Source organism: Bubalus bubalis, chromosome 19 (genome assembly GCF_019923935.1).
Source record: "Bubalus bubalis isolate 160015118507 breed Murrah chromosome 19, NDDB_SH_1, whole genome shotgun sequence".
NCBI lineage: Eukaryota > Metazoa > Chordata > Mammalia > Artiodactyla > Bovidae > Bubalus > Bubalus bubalis.
In genome coordinates this window covers 38872677-38891338 of record NC_059175.1, presented here as the reverse complement: position 1 = coordinate 38891338, position 18662 = coordinate 38872677, and the positions used below count along the sequence as shown (strand labels likewise).

Here is an 18662-nt window from a genome sequence, read left to right as displayed (position 1 = left end):
CTTTTCTGACCACAATGCAGTAAGATTAGATCTCAATTACAGGAGAAAAACTATTAAAAAATCCAACATATGGAGGCTGAACAACACGCTGCTGAATAACCAACAAATCACAGAAGAAATCAAAAAAGAAATCAAAATTTGCATAGAAACGAATGAAAATGAAAACACAACAACCCAAAACCTGTGGGACACGGTAAAAGCAGTCCTAAGGGGAAAGTTCATAGCAATACAGGCACACCTCAAGAAACAAGAAAAAAGTCAAATAAATAACCTAACTCTACACCTAAAGCAACTAGAAAAGGAAGAAATGAAGAACCCCAGGGTTAGTAGAAGGAAAGAAATCTTAAAAATTAGAGCAGAAATAAATGCAAAAGAAACAAAAGAGACCATAGCAAAAATCAACAAAACCAAAAGCTGGTTCTTTGAAAGGATAAATAAAATTGACAAACCATTAGCCAGACTCATCAAGAAACAAAGGGAGAAAAATCAAATCAATAAAATTAGAAATGAAAATGGAGAGATCACAACAGACAACACAGAAATACAAAGGATCATAAGAGACTACTATCAACAATTATATGCCAATAAAATGGACAACGAGGAAGAAATGGGCAAATTCTTAGAAAAGTACAACTTTCCAAAACTCGATCAGGAAGAAATAGAAAATCTTAACAGACCCATCACAAGCACGGAAATTGAAACTGTAATAAAAATCTTCCAGCAAACAAAAGCCCAGGTCCAGACGGCTTCACAGCTGAATTCTACCAAAAATTTAGAGAAGAGCTAACACCTATCCTGCTCAAACTCTTCCAGAAAATTGCAGAGGATGGTAAACTTCCAAACTCATTCTATGAGGCCACCATCACCCTAATACCAAAACCTGACAAAGATCCCACAAAAAAAGAAAACTACAGGCCAATATCACTGATGAACATAGATGCAAAAATCCTTAACAAAATTCTAGCAATCAGAATCCAACAACACATTAAAAAGATCATACACCATGACCAAGTGGGCTTTATCCCAGGGATGCAAGGATTCTTCAATATCCGCAAATCAATCAATGTAATACACCACATTAACAAATTGAAAAATAAAAACCATATGATTATCTCAATAGATGCAGAGAAAGCCTTTGACAAAATTCAACATCCATTTATGATAAAAACTCTCCAGAAAGCAGGAATAGAAGGAACATACCTCAACATAATCAAAGCTATATATGACAAACCCACAGCAAACATTATCCTCAATGGTGAAAAATTGAAAGCATTTCCTCTAAAGTCAGGAACAAGACAAGGGTGCCCACTTTCACCATTACTATTCAACATAGTTTTGGAAGTTTTGGCCACAGCAATCAGAGCAGAAAAAGAAATAAAAGGAATCCAAATTGGCAAAGAAGAAGTAAAGCTCTCACTGTTTGCAGATGACATGATCCTCTACATAGAAAACCCTAAAGACTCCACCAGAAAATTACTAGAACTAATCAATGACTATAGTAAAGTTGCAGGATATAAAATCAACACACAGAAATCCCTTGCATTCCTATACACTAATAATGAGAAAACAGAAAGAGAAATTAAGGAAACAATTCCATTCACCATTGCAACGGAAAGAATAAAATACTTAGGAATATATCTACCTAAAGAATCTAAAGACCTATATATAGAAAACTATAAAACACTGGTGAAAGAAATCAAAGAGGACACTAACAGATGGAGAAATATACCATGTTCATGGATTGGAAGAATCAATGTAGTGAAAATGAGTATACTACCCAAAGCAATCTATAGATTCAATGCAATCCCTATCAAGCTACCAACAGCATTCTTCACAGAGCTAGAACAAATAATTTCACAATTTGTATGGAAAAACAAAAAACCTCGAATAGCCAAAGCGATCTTGAGAAAGAAGAATGGAACTGGAGGAATCAACCTACCTGACTTCAGGCTCTACTACAAAGCCACAGTTATCAAGACAGTATGGTACTGGCACAAAGACAGAAATATAGATCAATGGAACAAAATAGAAAGCCCAGAGATAAATCCACGCACATATGGACACCTTATCTTCGACAAAGGAGGCAAGAATATACAATGGATTAAAGACAATCTCTTTAACAAGTGGTGCTGGGAACTCTGGTCAACCACTTGTAAAAGAATGAAACTAGAACACTTTCTAACACCATACACAAAAATAAACTCAAAATGGATTAAAGATCTCAACGTAAGACCAGAAACTATAAAACTCCTAGAGGAGAACATAGGCAAAACACTCTCTGACATACATCACAGCAGGATCCTCTATGACCCACCTCCCAGAATATTGGAAATAAAAGCAAAAATAAACAAATGGGACCTAATTAACCTTAAAAGCTTCTGCACATCAAAGGAAACTATTAGCAAGGTGAAAAGACAGCCTTCAGAATGGGAGAAGATAATAGCAAATGAAGCAACTGACAAACAACTAATCTCGAGAATATACAAGCAACTCCTACAGCTCAACTCCAGAAAAATAAATGACCCAATCAAAAAATGGGCCAAAGAACTAAATAGACATTTCTCCAAAGAAGACATACAGATGGCTAACAAACACATGAAAAGATGCTCAACATCACTCATTATCAGAGAAATGCAAATCAAAACCACTATGAGGTACCATTTCACACCAGTCAGAATGGCTGCAATCCAAAAGTCTACAAGTAATAAATGCTGGAGAGGGTGTGGAGAAAAGGGAACCCTCTTACACTGTTGGTGGAAATGCAAACTAGTACAGCCACTATGGAGAACAGTGTGGAGATTCCTTAAAAAACTGGAAATAGACATGCCTTATGATCCAGCAATCCCACTGCTGGGCATACACACTGAGAAAACCAGAAGGGAAAGAGACACGAGTACCCCAATGTTCATCGCAGCACTGTTTATAATAGCCAGGACATGGAAGCAACCTAGATGTCCATCAGCAGATGAATGGATAAGAAAGCTGTGGTACATATACACAATGGAGTATTATTCAGCCATTAAAAAGAATACATTTGAATCAGTTCTAATGAGGTGGATGAAACTGGAGCCTATTATACAGAGTGAAGTAAGCCAGAAAGAAAAACACCAATACAGTATACTAACGCATATATATGGAATTTAGAAAGATGGTAACAATAACCCTGTGTACGAGACAGCAAAAGAGACACGGATGTATAGAACAGTCTTATGGACTCTGTGGGAGAGGGAGAGGGTGGGAAGATTTGGGAGAATGGCATTGAAACATGTAAAATTTCATGTATGAAATGAGTTGCCAGTCCAGGTTTGATGCACGATACTGGATGCTTGGGGCTGGTGCACTGGGACGACCCAGAGGGATGGAATGGGGAGGGAGGAGGGAGGAGGGTTCAGGATGGGGAACACATGTAAACCTGTGGCGGATTCATTTTGATATTTGGCAAATCTAATACAGTTATGTAAAGTTTAAAAATAAAATAAAATTTATAAAAAAAAAAAAGATAACTTATTTGATGTCTCACTGGGAAGACTAAATATGCTTGAATATTCATTCATTCATTCATTCATCAAATATTTGTCTCCCTCTCCTCCTTCAGGCCACTGCTTGCTGACACCTTATCAGCAAGACCTTCGTTGACTAGTCTTCAAACCATCTTCAGCACTGCTCCACTTTCCTCATCTCCTGCCTTGCTTCACTGTTCTCTACAGCATATACCATCATCTGACCTATGATATTTTTCCTTATTATTATTTGTTGTTGTTGATGATGTGTGTCTCTCCACTAGGCTGTAAGATCTGCGAGAGAAGAGATCATGCAGGATAGTGCTTAGGACAGTGGCTTAAACCCCAGTGACCTCAGAATGTTCAGTTCTGTGTATGGTCCAGAAAACACGTCACGTCTTACTGAAACTACATCTGTCCATTCCAGAGGGAACTGGTTTCCTTGCTCCCCTAAAATCAGCATATCAGCAACCAATTAATCCATGGTGCTAGAATCCTCCCATCCCTCTTTCTTTCAGAATATTTAAGAAGAGAGATTTTGGAACCAATTATCTGAGTTGGAATCTTGTTGTCAGTTACTAGATGTGTGATCACAGTTTACTTGCTTAAATTCTCTGTGCCATAGTCTCTCTAAAATGGGAATACAGAAAGGATCAACCTTCCTTAGAGCTATGATGAAGATTCAATGAGTTAGTATTTGTTATGGGCTTAAATAGTGCCCAGTCTACAGTGAGGACTATATAAATATTTGTTAAATTTTCTCCATTCCCCCACTGTTGACTGCTTCTCCCTCCTAATTCTCTCCCACCCAAAAACTTCCCACAGCAGAAGAACTAAGGTAGAGCGGCTTCCTCTCCATTAGAACTGTTACAGTTAGTATTTCAGTGGAGGTGATGGGGATGTGAGCTAACTGGACTATAGTCCCTACCTCTGTGCTCCCTCCCAGTCAGAGGGTTCTATATCCCCATCCATTGGCACTGGACACACTCTTGTGTGAATGAAGAACAAAGAGCCTGCTCAGCACTCAACTCTACAAAGATGAAGTTGCCAGCCACAGTCAATGAATGATTGACAGTGTACCCTGAGAAGAATTCAGGATGGAAAACAGGATGAGGCACTCAGATTTGGAAAAACAGCCCCTTGGACAGTTAGATGTATAGCTCACATGTGCATGCACAGTAAGTCCCTTCAGTCATGTCTGACTATTTGGACCCTATGGACTGTAGCCCGCCAAGTTCGTCTGTCCAGAGATTCTCCAGGCAAGGGTCCTGGAGTGGGTTGCCATGCCCTCCTCCAGGGAGATCGTCCCAACACAGGGGATCAAACCCACATCTCTTATGTCTCTTGCACTGGCAGATAGGTACTTTTCCACTAGTGTATAGCTCAGGGTGGGTTTTAATGAATACAGGTTCTTGCATCTTCCCACACATAGAAGAGCAATAAAATTACACTTGAGATATCCATTCTTTATGACCAGCAGTAATTTTTTTCAATTATTATTGAAATATAGTTGATTTACAATGCTGTATTAGTTTCAGGTGTATAGCAAGGTGATTATATATATATAAATATATATTATTATATAATTATTTATTTTAGATATAATTTTAAAAATTATATATTTATATATATCATATATATATATAAAAGATAAAGAAATGTAATAACCTCAGATATACAGATGACACCACCCTTATGGCAGAAAGCAAAGAGGAACTAAAGAGCCTCTTGATGAAAGTGAAAGAGGAGAGTGAAAAAGCTGGCTTAAAACTCAACATTCAAAAAATGAAGATCATGCCATCTAGTCCCATCACTTCATGGCAAATAGATGGGGAAACAGTGGAAACAGTGACAGCCTAGACAGCATATTGGAAAGTAGAGACGTTACTTTGCCAACAAAGTTCCATATAGTCAAAGCTATGGTTTTTCCAGTAGTCATGTATGGATGTGAGAGTTGGACAACAAAGAAGGCTAAGCGCCAAAGAACTGATGCTTTTGAACTGTGGTGTTGGAGAAGACTCTTAAGAGTCCCTTGGACTGCAAGGAGACCAAACCAATCAATCCAAAAGGAAATCAGTCCTGAATATTCATTGGAAATGACTGATGCTGAAGCTGAAACTCCAAAACTCTGGCCACCTGATGCAAAGAGCTGACTCACTAGGAAAGACACTGATGCTGGGAAAGATTGAAGGCAGGAGGAGAAGAGGACGACAGAGGGTGAAATGGTTGGATGGCATCACCAACTCAAAGGACATGAGTTTGAGCAAGCTCCGAGAGATGGTGAAGGACAGGGAAGCCTGGCGTGCTGCAGTCTATGGGGTCACAAAGAGTCGGACACGACTAAGCGACTGAACAACATATATATTCTTATTTAGATTCTTTTTCATTATAGGTAATTACAAGATGTCGAGTAGAGTTCCCTGTGCTATACCGTAGGTCCTTGTTACTTATCTGTTTTATACATAGCAGTGTGTGTATTTCAGCAGCAATTTTTTGCAAGCTGTATGCTGAATTGCATGTATTTTTCCCAACCAAAATTCATATATAAACTTTCTCCTCCTTTACGTCTTCAGAAGAGTTCTCTCCCCGAGAGGCTGTCTCCTGGGTTATAGTCCGCAGCAAGGTCCTTGAAGAAAATCTAAACTCACAACTCTTCCATTGTGGGTCATTCTTTAAGGCATCACCTGCACCCTGTGTGTGTGGGCGGAGTTGCACCTCTCATCTCTATGACTTTGGACTTGACCACGTGAAAAGCTCTAGTCAACGGAGAGGGAAGGTTGTGATTGTTTTTGTTGTATCCGAACAGAAGCCTTAAATACAACTGCAAGCTACTGTATTTATTGACTGAGACCTTCCTGCTCTTGTTCTCAGGTTTTCCACATGGTGCCTCCTTCCTCCATCTGGGTTTCAGAATGAGAAAACAGGTGGAACCCAGATAAGCCAGCTCAGTCCAGCCCATCCCAGCAGAGCCATGGCCAACCTGAAGCTAAGCCACAGTCCTTATGTAAGGTGAGCAAAAAGGAAACATGTTGTAAGCTACTGAGGGAACACCATTTTGTTATCATCACAGAACTGACTAATCGAGGGCAAGAGCAGTAGAAGGAGAACATAAGTTTTGCAAGACTGTTCAAGCAAGATTATTTTTTCATAGAGGGATCTCTGTATGTGTTACATATGTGTCTATGAGTATACTGTTCATCCAGACACAAAACAACTTTGCCATAAAAATAATCACTCATATTGGTAATAACCTTGTCTACTATGTATATTTTAACTTCTAGAAAGGTGGGCTTGGGGAGTGAGAAGTTAAAATAAAATAAAAAATACACTGTTGATCAACTAGCATTACCTCTCTGGCACCCTGTTTATTTGTCTCAGGAGGAAATGAACAGCAGGAGTTCTAGAAGCATGGCATTTTGGATACAAAAGAGGCCAAAAGACTTGAAAGGATTCTGATCCAATGTCTCCCTTTTACATGGTGGGCAACTAAGGCCTGGAGAGATGAAGTGTTTTTGCCTAATGCCTGACGGGAGACTCTTTAGAGCACTGACAGCAGGCTGTGTACACATCTGAGGAAGTTACAATGTCTAAGAAGAAATTGAGAATGTGGCAAAAGCATTTTTCCTCTCTAATTCCTGCTTTTTCCTGCACCTCAGTTAGTTAGAATGCTGGGAGCCCACAGGAGTAGCAAAAGCTTCTAATGTTCACCAGAATTTGGTTCTCCTTTTCCTTTGGGCAGAGAGTTCAAGTTTGCTTCATTGACTCTCCTGTAGTTAGAATCAAGTGAAGGAGTTGGGGCCTCTGAAATGGGCAGATGTACTTCTCGTCTAGTGCTGGTCTTTTAAGATATTCACGTATTCTCTCTCTCTGATCCATTACTGCCCAGAGGAAAATGAAATCGGAGACTTCGGTCTTAAGGGCTTAGTACAGCCCACAGATAGAGGAATCCTGCATCTTCTGCTGATGCCCATTGGACTGGGACTTGGGTGTGAAACAAACTTCTGGTCATTAAGCTTCTGAGACAAAGAGAGGTTGGGTGTTATAATGACTACTCTTATATAGCATAACTTATCCAGGGATAATCCAAAGACAATAAGTGCAACTTAGTTTAAATGGTAATTATCATATTTAACTGAGGAGAAGAGCTGTAAATAGGAGAGAAGCCTTTGACCTCTGGCCCATGGTCATTGCTGTATCTTGACCATCATCATCAAAGTCTCGGACTAACCTCTGCCTTGCTTCCTCTGCATTTTCAACCCCCACCCACTATACTGTCACATTCATATGTAACCACAGGTGTTCTGCATCACTTGTTGGATGGCTGACTGACTGCTTTTACAAAGCCATATACAATTTATTATTTTGATTCACAGATCCACTGAAAGAGCACTTGACCTTGAGCTCTTTAACACATTCTTCCCATTAATCAACAGGCGTTCCCTATCATTGAGGGATATGTTCTGATACCTTATGGATTCCTCCAAAAAAGCTGTTCAGATTCATCCATTTGAAATGTAGGAGAGATGGGTGACAAAGTCAATGGAGAGGTAGTTGCTGGATAAGTGAGCTTAAATAGTGATACACTTCTGTAGTGCAAAGTAAGACAATTGCACTTAGAAAAAACAGATAAAATATGCTTAATATCTTGAAAGGAAAGTGCTATTGTCAATTAAAAAAGAATCCCTCCATAGATTTCTTAATAAGTCCACCAGCCCATTAGTGTGCATTGACAAACAGTAGACCTAACTCCCAATTGGTTGCTAGGTTTCTGTGCAATGTATTTTCATATGGAAGTAGAGTGGGCTTATGCAAATATGACAGAAGGTGAAGAAGAACTAAAAAGCTTCTTGATGAAAGTGAAAGAGGAGAGTGAAAATGTCGGCTTAAAACTCAACATTCAGAAAACTAAGGTCAACGTATCTGGTCCCATCACTTCATAGCAAATAGATGGGGAAACAAAGGAAACAGTGGAGACTTTATTTTGGGAGGCTCTAAAATCACTGCAGATGGTGACTGCAGCCATGAAATTAAAAGATGCTTGCTCCTTGGAAGAAAAGCTATGATCGACCTAGACAGCATGCTAAAAAGCAGAGACATTACTTTGCCAACAAAAGTCTGTCTAGTCAAAGCTATAGTTTTTCCAGTAGTCATGTATGGGTGTGAGAGTTGGACTGTAAAGAAAGCTGAAGGCTGAAGAATTCATGCTTTTGTACTGTCGTGTTGGAGAAGACTCTTGAGAATCCCTTGGACTTCAAGGAGATCAAACCAGTCTATCCTAAAGGAAATTAGTCCTGAATATTCATTGGAGGACTAATGCTGAAGCTGAAGCTCCAATACTTTGGCCACCTGATATGCAGAACTGACTCATTGGAAAAGACCCTGATGCTGGGAAAGATTGAAGGCATTAGGAGAAGGGGATGACAGAGGATGAGATGGTTGGATGGCATCACCAACTCAATGGACATGAGTTTGAGCAAGCTCTGGGAGTTGGTGATGGACAGGGAAGTCTGGCATGCTGCAGTCCATGGGGTTGCAAAGAGTTGGACATGACTGAGTGACTGAACAGAATTGATGCAAATATCTGCATATTTGGCTGCCATGACATTGACCTGGAGGAACCCAGTATATCACTGTTGACTCACCGATTTACAATAATAATGTCACCTTTTTTGTACAACATGTAATTGGTGTGTCTTCCAGACAGCTCTCTCTGAGACTACCAAGGGGGAAAAAAAAAAGATTAGGAAGTCAGCATCTAAAAACTTAGATAATTTCTCCTTATCTTTGTAAACACTCTTCTTGGAATATTATCCATAATGATCTTTTTTTTTTTTTTTTTTTTAATCCCTGGTCTGGTAGATGTCCCATCCTAGGCTTCTCAACTCAGCTTCAGAGACAGAGATTAATTTTAATACTACAACAAGAACAATATAATCTGGAAGGGAAGTTTGTTGGTTTGCTGATGCCTCCAGTTTTGTCAATTACCAACTTATTTACAAGTCAAAATATAAACAGTGATGGACGCTTTTCATGGGAGTGCCTCAGCAGAGGGTCTGATCTGCACCTAGATGTCTGGAATGCCTTTCTGAATGTCCTTGATTGCTGAGAAACCCATTATAATCCCCGCCTTTGCCTTCAAGCTCTGTGCCAGTGCCAGGCACACGGAGCTTAAGTGGGGCCAGTGAGTCAGTCTGGGAATAGCAGCAGATAATATTCATTTTAATACCTGGTGGAGTTCAGAAGATGAGTTTCCTGCTTAGGAGCAGTCTTTAGGAGCACTTATATGCTGAACAACCACCACGCCATCCTCCTTCTCCCTCTTTACCCTCTGGACATCACACTTAGCTCCATGTCACTTCACGGGTTAACAGGAGCAAGGATTCTATGGGTAGACAGGAACCACATTCCATGGTCCAGACAGTTGGCCAAATCCCTTAGGAAGCATTTCTGTCTTCCTCTCCAGAGTTCCTCTCCCTGCCAGCTGCCTTGACTTGCCCCTTTATCTTCCTTCTACTCTGCTCTAAACCCCAAGCCATCTTGTTCTTCCTCAGCTTGTATGTCTCTGACTAAAATACCAGGATGATTTCTAGAGAAATTATAAATATTGCATGTTCCTCAAAGTATGCCTCGTGGGAGTGGGGGTTCTCAGCCTTTCTATCATGTGGCTTGTTAGAGTCTTCCCCCCACTGAAGTGGCTCCCATTCTATGTAGGCATGGGGATGTGGGGAAAATGTGATTTCTCCATGCTGTTTCAGAAGCAATAAAGATTGATACATAGCTGCCCACTTGAAAACCCAGCTGCCTCCTCATCTTCAATTTCAGCTTTCCTGTCTTGAGGCAGGGACTTCCTTGGGTCTCCCCGGGGATCCACAGTCCACAGAGCACCAGGACTGGATCCCATCAAGAACTGATTATGAATCTTGATTTATCATTCTTCCTGAACCCACCCAGACCAGTGTTTCATGGGTATCAAGAACTGTGTTTATGTTTTTTTCTTCTATATTCGTCATACTTAATACAAAGCTCAATGCATAAAAGGTACTCAGTAAATGGTTTTGAATGAATGAAATATACTTGGTGTTGGTTGCATTTAGAGGGAAGTTGGGAAGGATTTTACTCTCTAATGGGCTACAAGTCATTGGCATACGTTGTTGAGAGAGGTAATGCTTTGTCTATCTTGGGTGGTCTAAAAAATTGATAATAATAACAATGTGTGTTTTAATTGGATTTAAAATTTTCAAAGTATTTTCTTATAAAATATTTTACCTTTTTCCCCAACCCCATGAGATTTCAAGATGGATCACTGAGTTTGCAAGTGCTTCTGGCTGTTCAACAGTAGAGGCAGAACTGGTGCCTTGCCTTTTTAGAGTAAACTGGTATAATTTTTCTGGTAATATGTGTTAAAAGCCTTAAGAGTGTAGATACACTTTGACTTACAAAATATACTAGAAATTCATCACAAATTAACAAAGATATGAAAAAACAATTTTGTATACACACACACACAAATCCTCCCATGCTATTTATAAAAAAGAATATTGGGAAATCTAAATATCAAATCATAAAGGCTTATTTAACTAGATCATGTGTGGTGTTAGTTGCTCAGTCATGTCCGACTCTTCTGCGACACTGTAGACTGTAGCCCGCCAGGTTCCTTTATCCCTGGGATTCTCCAGGCAAGAATACTGGAGTGGCTTGCCATTTCCTCCCCCAGGGGGATTCTCCTGACCAAGCGATCGAACCCAGGTTCTCCTGCATTGCAGGCAGATTCTTTACCATCTGAGCCACCAGGAAAAATCATGGTATAGATATACAGCAAAATATTATTTAATCTTTAAAATAATGTGACTGAACTTTAATCATATGCAAATAAGTGGAAGAAAGAAGATAACTGGGTACAGAAATTGGATGTGCTTGACCTTAATCCTAACAATATGTGTTTCCACATGTGCACAGAAGAAAAACTGGGAATATACTTAACTATATGCACCCAGTACATCTGCAGGGGTTATCTCTGGGAGGATGATTCTGAAATTATAAAATATTATTTCAGTAATAAAATATTACTAAAATACTTAAATAAAATAAAAAGTTACTACTTTCATAATTGAGGGAGAACACCTCAATAAAACTGTTAACACCATAAAAACAATCTCTTCATGAAAACCTGGCATTTTAGGGTGTAAATACATGGATGAAGTCCCCTTGAGGGTGGGGTACAGAAACTGCTTCTCTGTGTTGCAGCAAAATTTTTAGCTGTTGACAGCCAGCTTCCTAGTGTTAATCAGTGTGTGAGTCTAAGCACATGACCCATCTCTTGGGCAATAAAATGGGTTTCAATAGTTTCTGAGGTCTTGCTCACATTGTTTTTAAGAACTTGCTCTGTTTCTCAGAACTCCATAACTACGTCCATCTTAGAGTTATTTAAAGTCCCCAGGGGCAACTAGCCATTATTTGCCATTAAACTTCTAACAAGTGGATGAGAGGCAGTTTCATGGAAAAACTCCTTTTGTAGAGCCTCAAAGAAGGGTGGGGTCATCTTATTAAAATAGAGTTCAAGAAGTTCATTTGGTTTCTCTATGGAAAACTGGGTACTTGTTTTTACCCTGGCCCTTCAGTTTCTGGGCATTCTTGATATGAAAAGCAAGAGGAACTAGAATGTTGAAATACGGAAAAGAGGGAAAGAAGGTGAAAAAAATGGGAGCATCTGAAAGTCCAAAGGGTGGTTAGGAAGAAGGGCAGCTGAAGAGTTCAAGGGTTAAGCCTACAGCCAGAAATCTGAGCATCTCAGCATATCCTGAAACTATTTCTGGTGCCAGTCTCTCACTCCCCTCACCTTGCTCCATCTTGTACCAGCACATCTTGTCTCTACATGATTTAATCACGCATTCTCACTCTTGTACAATATGTTCTTTCAAACTTCTTCATTCAGAGCATCAAGGATACTTACCCAGCAGGATAATTACTTTTCTCTCTTACTGGCTCATATTTACTCTGTTTTATTCTTTTCTTTTTACTCATCTTCCCTCAGGAGACCTGTCTCAACAAAAAAGCCACCTGTCCAATCAAAGATGTAACAGCTAGGGACCTGAGCTGGCTGGATCTGCAGGGACAGCAAAAAGTACTCCCAGAGAAGACTCATTGAGAGAAAAAGGGAGGAGAATGGGAACCAGGATTTACCCTCTTCTAATGCATTTTCAGAAAACCTCAAGGTGAACCTAGTTTAGTGACTGGAACAACAATCCATTCATCCATTGAACCATCAGTCCATCCATCTATCCATTCATCCACCCATCCATCCACCTTCAAATGTCCACTGAGCATCTCTGATGCACCAGGCACGAGCAGGGTCCTGAGAATATAGCCTTTTGCTAAAGCAATCCTCTTAGTACTCAGGCTGGTAGAGAAGAGGAAAGCTAGTAAAACATTTTAGTGTAAATGACACAAGTATTAACAAGGACTCCACAGGGGCCACGAGAGCCAACAGTGAGCAGATTTTACCTTCTCAAGAAGGTTGGGGCTTCCTTGGGGCGGTGCCTGAGGGATGAGGAGGAGAAAGCCCCACTTGCTTCTCTATTCACAGCCCTGCATATAACTGGGCATGGCAGATGCTCCTGGTTGCTTCTCCAGCAACCATTTCCCCTTTGTTTTCACACACAGAGCTCAGTTTTGTCATCTATTAGCCGTCCAGTTCCAGAGAAAGAAGAGGTTATCAGTCTACAGGAACCATGGTAATCTAACTTTTCATTTGTCTGTGATTGATTTAGGAATGGTTATCCCACCCAGTTCTGGCCACTGAGACATGGCAGAAATCTTCTGGGATCTACTGGTGAAGATGTTCTTCCTCCTTGGTCAAAAGAGAGAGTGAGGAGGAAAAGTCTCCCCAAATGGAAAGAGTCTGGGTCCTTGATGTTACTGTGAGTTGCTGAAGCAAAGCTGGGACTGGTTTTTTCAGGACTTCTTCGGTGAGTGTTATATCCTCATTATTTAGCCCAGTTTTAGCCAGGCATCTGGCCTTGGGGGGAAAATTTCATCAAATGTTGGCATGGAAAGCTCAGTGGTCTAATTATATATGGGTATGTTTTCAACACTAGTGGCTTACAGTTGGAAAAGGTTGACATTGGCTGAGAACTATTAGGATGATGCTATGAAGAGAAGAGACAAAGTAGCATGTGGCCAGGAGTATTGTGTTATTTGGGCACATTTAAAGTAATCCTTTCTTCACTATTGCTTTATATGTTTGATTATCATTTTGATTTTTTCTTTTCAGTTCTCTGGACAATGGCATATTTAGTGCTGGGACTCATTAGAAGTAAAAATCCAGTAATTACTCTGTCTTTTGATCTGTTGTTTGAGTGTGCATGCTCTGACAAAGGAAATATGGAATCTCACTGGTCATTTAGCCAGGTATATAAATGATTCCCACATCATGAGACATTTTCTCAAATTTGAGAAAAATCATAAATATTTGGTACCAGCTATTAGAAGTCCTATAAATAAACTCATCTGGTTCAGTTTTCTGGATTCTTCTCTAGCAAACAAAATCCACCTGCATGTTTCAGGGTCTTGAACCATGGACTCAAAGTTTCAGGAGCCAAAAGAACTGTATCTTCCTGTGTCTCAGGCACAGGAAAACAGAGTCAACAGCTCTGCTGCCTGGGCTGCCTTGAGCACCATTTCCTCCCATTGTCTGGGAGGGTCTTCCGGGAAAAGTTCCTTCAGTGTTCTCAGTCTAGCCCTTTGTTTGGCTGTTCTCAAGGATTAGTTGATAAAGAATCTGTCTGCCAATGCAGGAGATGGGGGTTTGATTCTGGGGTCAGGAAAAGTCCCCTGAGATAGGAAATGGCAACCCACTCCAGTATTCTTATCTGGAGAATCCCCATGGACAGAGGAGCCTGGCGGGATACAGACTATGGGGTCACAAAGTCAGACATGATGGAACACACCTCATGCATGGAAGGTTATTTGGTAACAAAGAGTCCATGAGATAGTTGGGGCTTGGGACTAGATGTGAACTGAGGCTGCCGCATGATCCAGGTAGAGACCACGTCCTTTGGAGCTGACACACTTACGGGTCTGGACAGGTACAAAGTGACCCTAATCACCTGAGATGTGATGCAAGCAGAAAGTGGTGTCTAGAGCTGGTTCTGTTCTTTCTCAGTCATATTGATTTTGGCCCATCTCTTCCTCTTTCTGAGAGGAATTTCTACTAATAGAGAGGGTTCAGAGGCTCCCATCTGTCTGTCTTTCCTCAGTCCATTATTGTGAGGATGAGATGAATAGAGATTATGAAAGTACTCCATGGGACTGCCAGTGCCATTTATATACAGGTGAAACAACCAATCAGATTCCATATTTCCTTTGCCAGTGCGTGCACATGTCCAAAGACAGCTATGCAGAGTAATTACTGGATTTTCACTTTTAATGAGTCCCAGTAGTCAATAAGGAATGGATGCTCCCCAGATCCTCCATGTCCCTCAGAGTCTGTGAGCAGAGGTCTAAGTCTGGATGTAGAAAGTGCTCCTTTCTCCCTGTATGTCTTGATTTAGGAACTCTCAAACATCCTTGCTTTAGGACTCTTGGATACTGAGGGGCTGCTATGTGCTACCTGGTGATGATCTCCCTTTGGCTAGGAGCCCGGTGACTCCTGTGACCCTCTCAGTTCAGGATTCAGGACAGGATCTCTTGGTTCACAAGGGACCACAGACCCCAGGGGCCCATACAGTAGAGGCAATAGGGCCCAAAGCCCATGCCAGTCTCTCCGTTATTTGCTGGTGTCAACACCAAGAGCTTTGTGGTAGGGTGGATGCACATTTGCTCAGGGCTGGACCCTTGGCAAAGCAAATACAGTTGGCCTTTGGTGAATTTTTGCTTTCTCTTTGACCTTCTGTTGTCCCTCTGACTCTTTTTTGTCCTTCCCTTCACAGCTGGTGATTTCAGGCTCCCTCTGGTTCCCAGAACTCTGCACTGGCAGTACTAGCAAATTTGAGAGGAAAGTGGCACAAGACTTTCTACAATGATGGAAAAAATCTATGTATTCTCTTTCCAATATGGCAGCCACAGCCATATGTGACTGTCGAAAGTTTAAAAGGTGGCCAGTGTGACTAAGGAACTGAATTTTTAATATTATTTAATTTTAAAAAACTTACATTAAAATGGCCGCATGAAGCCAGGGGCTAGTGTATTGAACTGTGCAGGTGTGGAGCTCAATACCTCAATCATTTCAGTCCTTCCACTCTCATCACAATTAATCTGTTCTACCGATGATGGATAAAGAAGATGTAGTACAGGACTTCCCTGGTGGTCCAGTAGTAAAGAATCTGCCTGCCGAGGCTGGGGATCAATCCCTAGTCCAGGAAGATCCCACAATGCCCACGGGGCAGCTAATAAGCCTATGTGCCACAACTACTGAGTCTGAGCTCTAGAGCCTGTGCTCCATAGCAAGAAAAGCCATTGCAATGAGAAGCCTGCACACTGCAACAAAGAGTAGCCCCCGCTCGCCGCAACTAGAGAAAGCCTGCACGTAGCAACAAAGACCCAGCACAGCCAAAAATAAGTAAATAAATAAATAAAAATAAAATAAAAAAAAAACATGTAACACAAATGTACAATGGACTGCTAATGGACACTAAAAAGAATGAAATAATGCCATTTGCAGTAACATGGATGCAACTAGAGATGATCATACTAAATGGAGTAAGTCAGAAAGAGAAAGACAAATATCGTATGATATCATTTATATGTGGAATCTAAAATATGACACAAATGAACCTATCAACAAATCAGAAACAGCCTCCTGGACACAGAAAACAGACTTGTGGTTGCCAAGGGAGAGGGGGTTGGGGGAAGGATGGAGTGGAAGGTTGGGGTTAGCGGATGTAAGCTATTATATATAGAATGGATAAACAACAAGGTTCTACTGTATAGCACATGGAACTATATTCAACACCCTATTTGCCGTCTATGGGGTCGCACAGAGTCGGACACGACTGAAGTGACTTAATAGCAGCAGCAGCAGCAGCATGATAATCCCTAATGAAAAAGAATATAAAAAGAATATATATATATAAATCACTTTGCTAAACAGCAGAAATTAACACAACATTGTACATCAAAATTCCTACCAGTAAATTAAAATCTTACTCCTATTAGGTAAGTGTGTAGGTTTTCCACAGTGCCATACTTTAGTCAACACAGAGACTCAAATGACAGGCATTTGAAGGACTCTGGCATGCAAGCCCAGTAAGTGAAAAGATTATAGGTTTAGAACTTTAGATTCACTTCAAAGTATATGCTATGGACAGGCACATCCTCCCCAGTGCCCTGGGCTGCTCTGAAGTTCCTGCTAGTCTCGTAAAGCCTGGAGAGAGTTAAGGTTAAAGCTGTGTAGATGGGAGCCTGGGAAAGAACTGGAGGTGGAAGGGTTGGAATGGGCAGAGCCCAAAGAATGCCAAGATCTTGCAAAAGAATCTGCCATGCCCTTCAGAGCGGCATTCTGTTCCACCCTGGGTGGGGAGGTGTCAGAGAAAGGTTGTTAGGGAGAGATCACTGCCATGGGGACAGGATTGAAGGGTTAATAGTTTGAAAAGACCAGAAACCATACTGAAGGCCACAAAATGGACTGTGGCCCTTGCAGTGGGGTCACAGATGGGAATTGGAATTCTACTCTTAATTCCAATCCCCCCTTTTATTTTCTTCTGAATTCTTTTCTGAACATTGCTTTTTTAGATGTTCCTTTCACCCTGAAACTGAGAAGCATTTCTGTTTCTCTTGGACAACCATGGGACAGCTCTCAAGTTCTTGCCTGTGTTTTCAGATACCTGCATCAGAAGCCAACACTTTCATGCCAAATACTAGGTTGGGTAAAGGGTGAGGATAATGAGGGGTGGATGAGCTTTATATTTATAAACAGGCTTCCCAGGTGGCTCAGTGGTAAAGAACTTGTATACCAATTCAGGAGATGTAAGAGACTTGTGTTTGATCCCTGTGTTGGGAAGATCCCCTGGAGGAGGGCATGGCAACCCTCTCCAGTATTCTTGTCCGCAGAATCCCGTGGACAAAGGAACCTGCTGAGCTACAGTCCATACAGTCGCAAAGAGTCAGATGTGACTGAAGTGACTTAGCATGGACGCACACACATGTAAACAAAAAACAGTCACCATTCCCCCCCACTCACCGCGCCCCACCTCAGATCACGCTGTGCTCTTCCAGACCTCCAGAAATATGGAAGGTAAGGGTTGCTCAAAGGAAGGTAAAGGTTGTTCAGTGTTACCCTTCCCTCTCTCACTTATCTTTTACTCAACCAAATCTCACGAGGCATTTGGCATCAAGGAGCAGAAGCCTTGGAAGAAGAAACTCTGAGAAGCCTGCAGTCTGGCTGGGTTACAATGTTACCAAGTATTCCTGGACTTTCAGCCACAGGGTCTTGTTGGGTGGAAGCATTTTGACAACTCATGGCATCTCCTTCTCCAAGTCCTTGCTGATGTCTACTCTCTGAACACTATTGATTTCAATCTACTTGCGTGAAAAATATAAGTTCTTTCTGGGCCAAGGTAACTAAGAGCAGGGCTTTTCCACTGGTGGGCATGGGTTGGGGGGGGGGTAGTGTGGATTTTGCTTCCTCCAACCCAGGGGACATTTGGCAATGTCTGGAAATATGATTTTATTGTCACTGCTTGAGGGGGGGAATTTGTCCTCTCTGGAACCTTAGTCAACATCTGAAGACATGGTTGATCATTACAAGTGGGGTGAGGGGAAGAATATTGCTATTTGTTGGGTGGAATCTAGGGGTGCTGCCAAGCATGCTACAACACACAAAAGAGCCCCACAACAAATAATTATCTGTTCTAGCATGTCAACAGTGTTAAAAGTAAGAAACTCTGGCCCGGAGGGAAAGTCCAGGCTGGATTCCTGACACTGAAGCATCAGAAGGTGAGAGTCACTCAGTTGTGTCCGACTCTTTGCAACCCCATGGACTGGATTCTCCAGGCCAGAATTTTGGAGTGGGTAGCCTTTCCCTTCTCCAGGGGATCTTCCTAACCCAGGGATTGAACCCAGGTATCCCACATTGCAGGCGGATTCTTTACCAGCTGACCCATAAGGGAAGCCTAAGAATACTGGAGTGGGTAGCCTGTCCCTTCTCCCAGTGGATTGTCCCAATCC

General features: G+C 41.3%; 1 protein-coding gene and 1 long non-coding RNA gene across 6 annotated transcripts in view; one reads left to right on the top strand and one right to left on the bottom strand.

The window, feature by feature from the left end:
- The window catches only part of PRLR (prolactin receptor), a 196592-nt gene that overhangs the window by 45976 nt on the left and 131954 nt on the right, over positions 1-18662 (bottom strand). The window lies entirely within an intron of this gene.
- LOC123330626 lies at positions 6298-15674 on the top strand. The gene is made up of 3 exons (XR_006546654.2): positions 6298-6509; positions 13268-13465; positions 15428-15674. It is a non-coding gene; the product is annotated as an uncharacterized LOC123330626 (long non-coding RNA).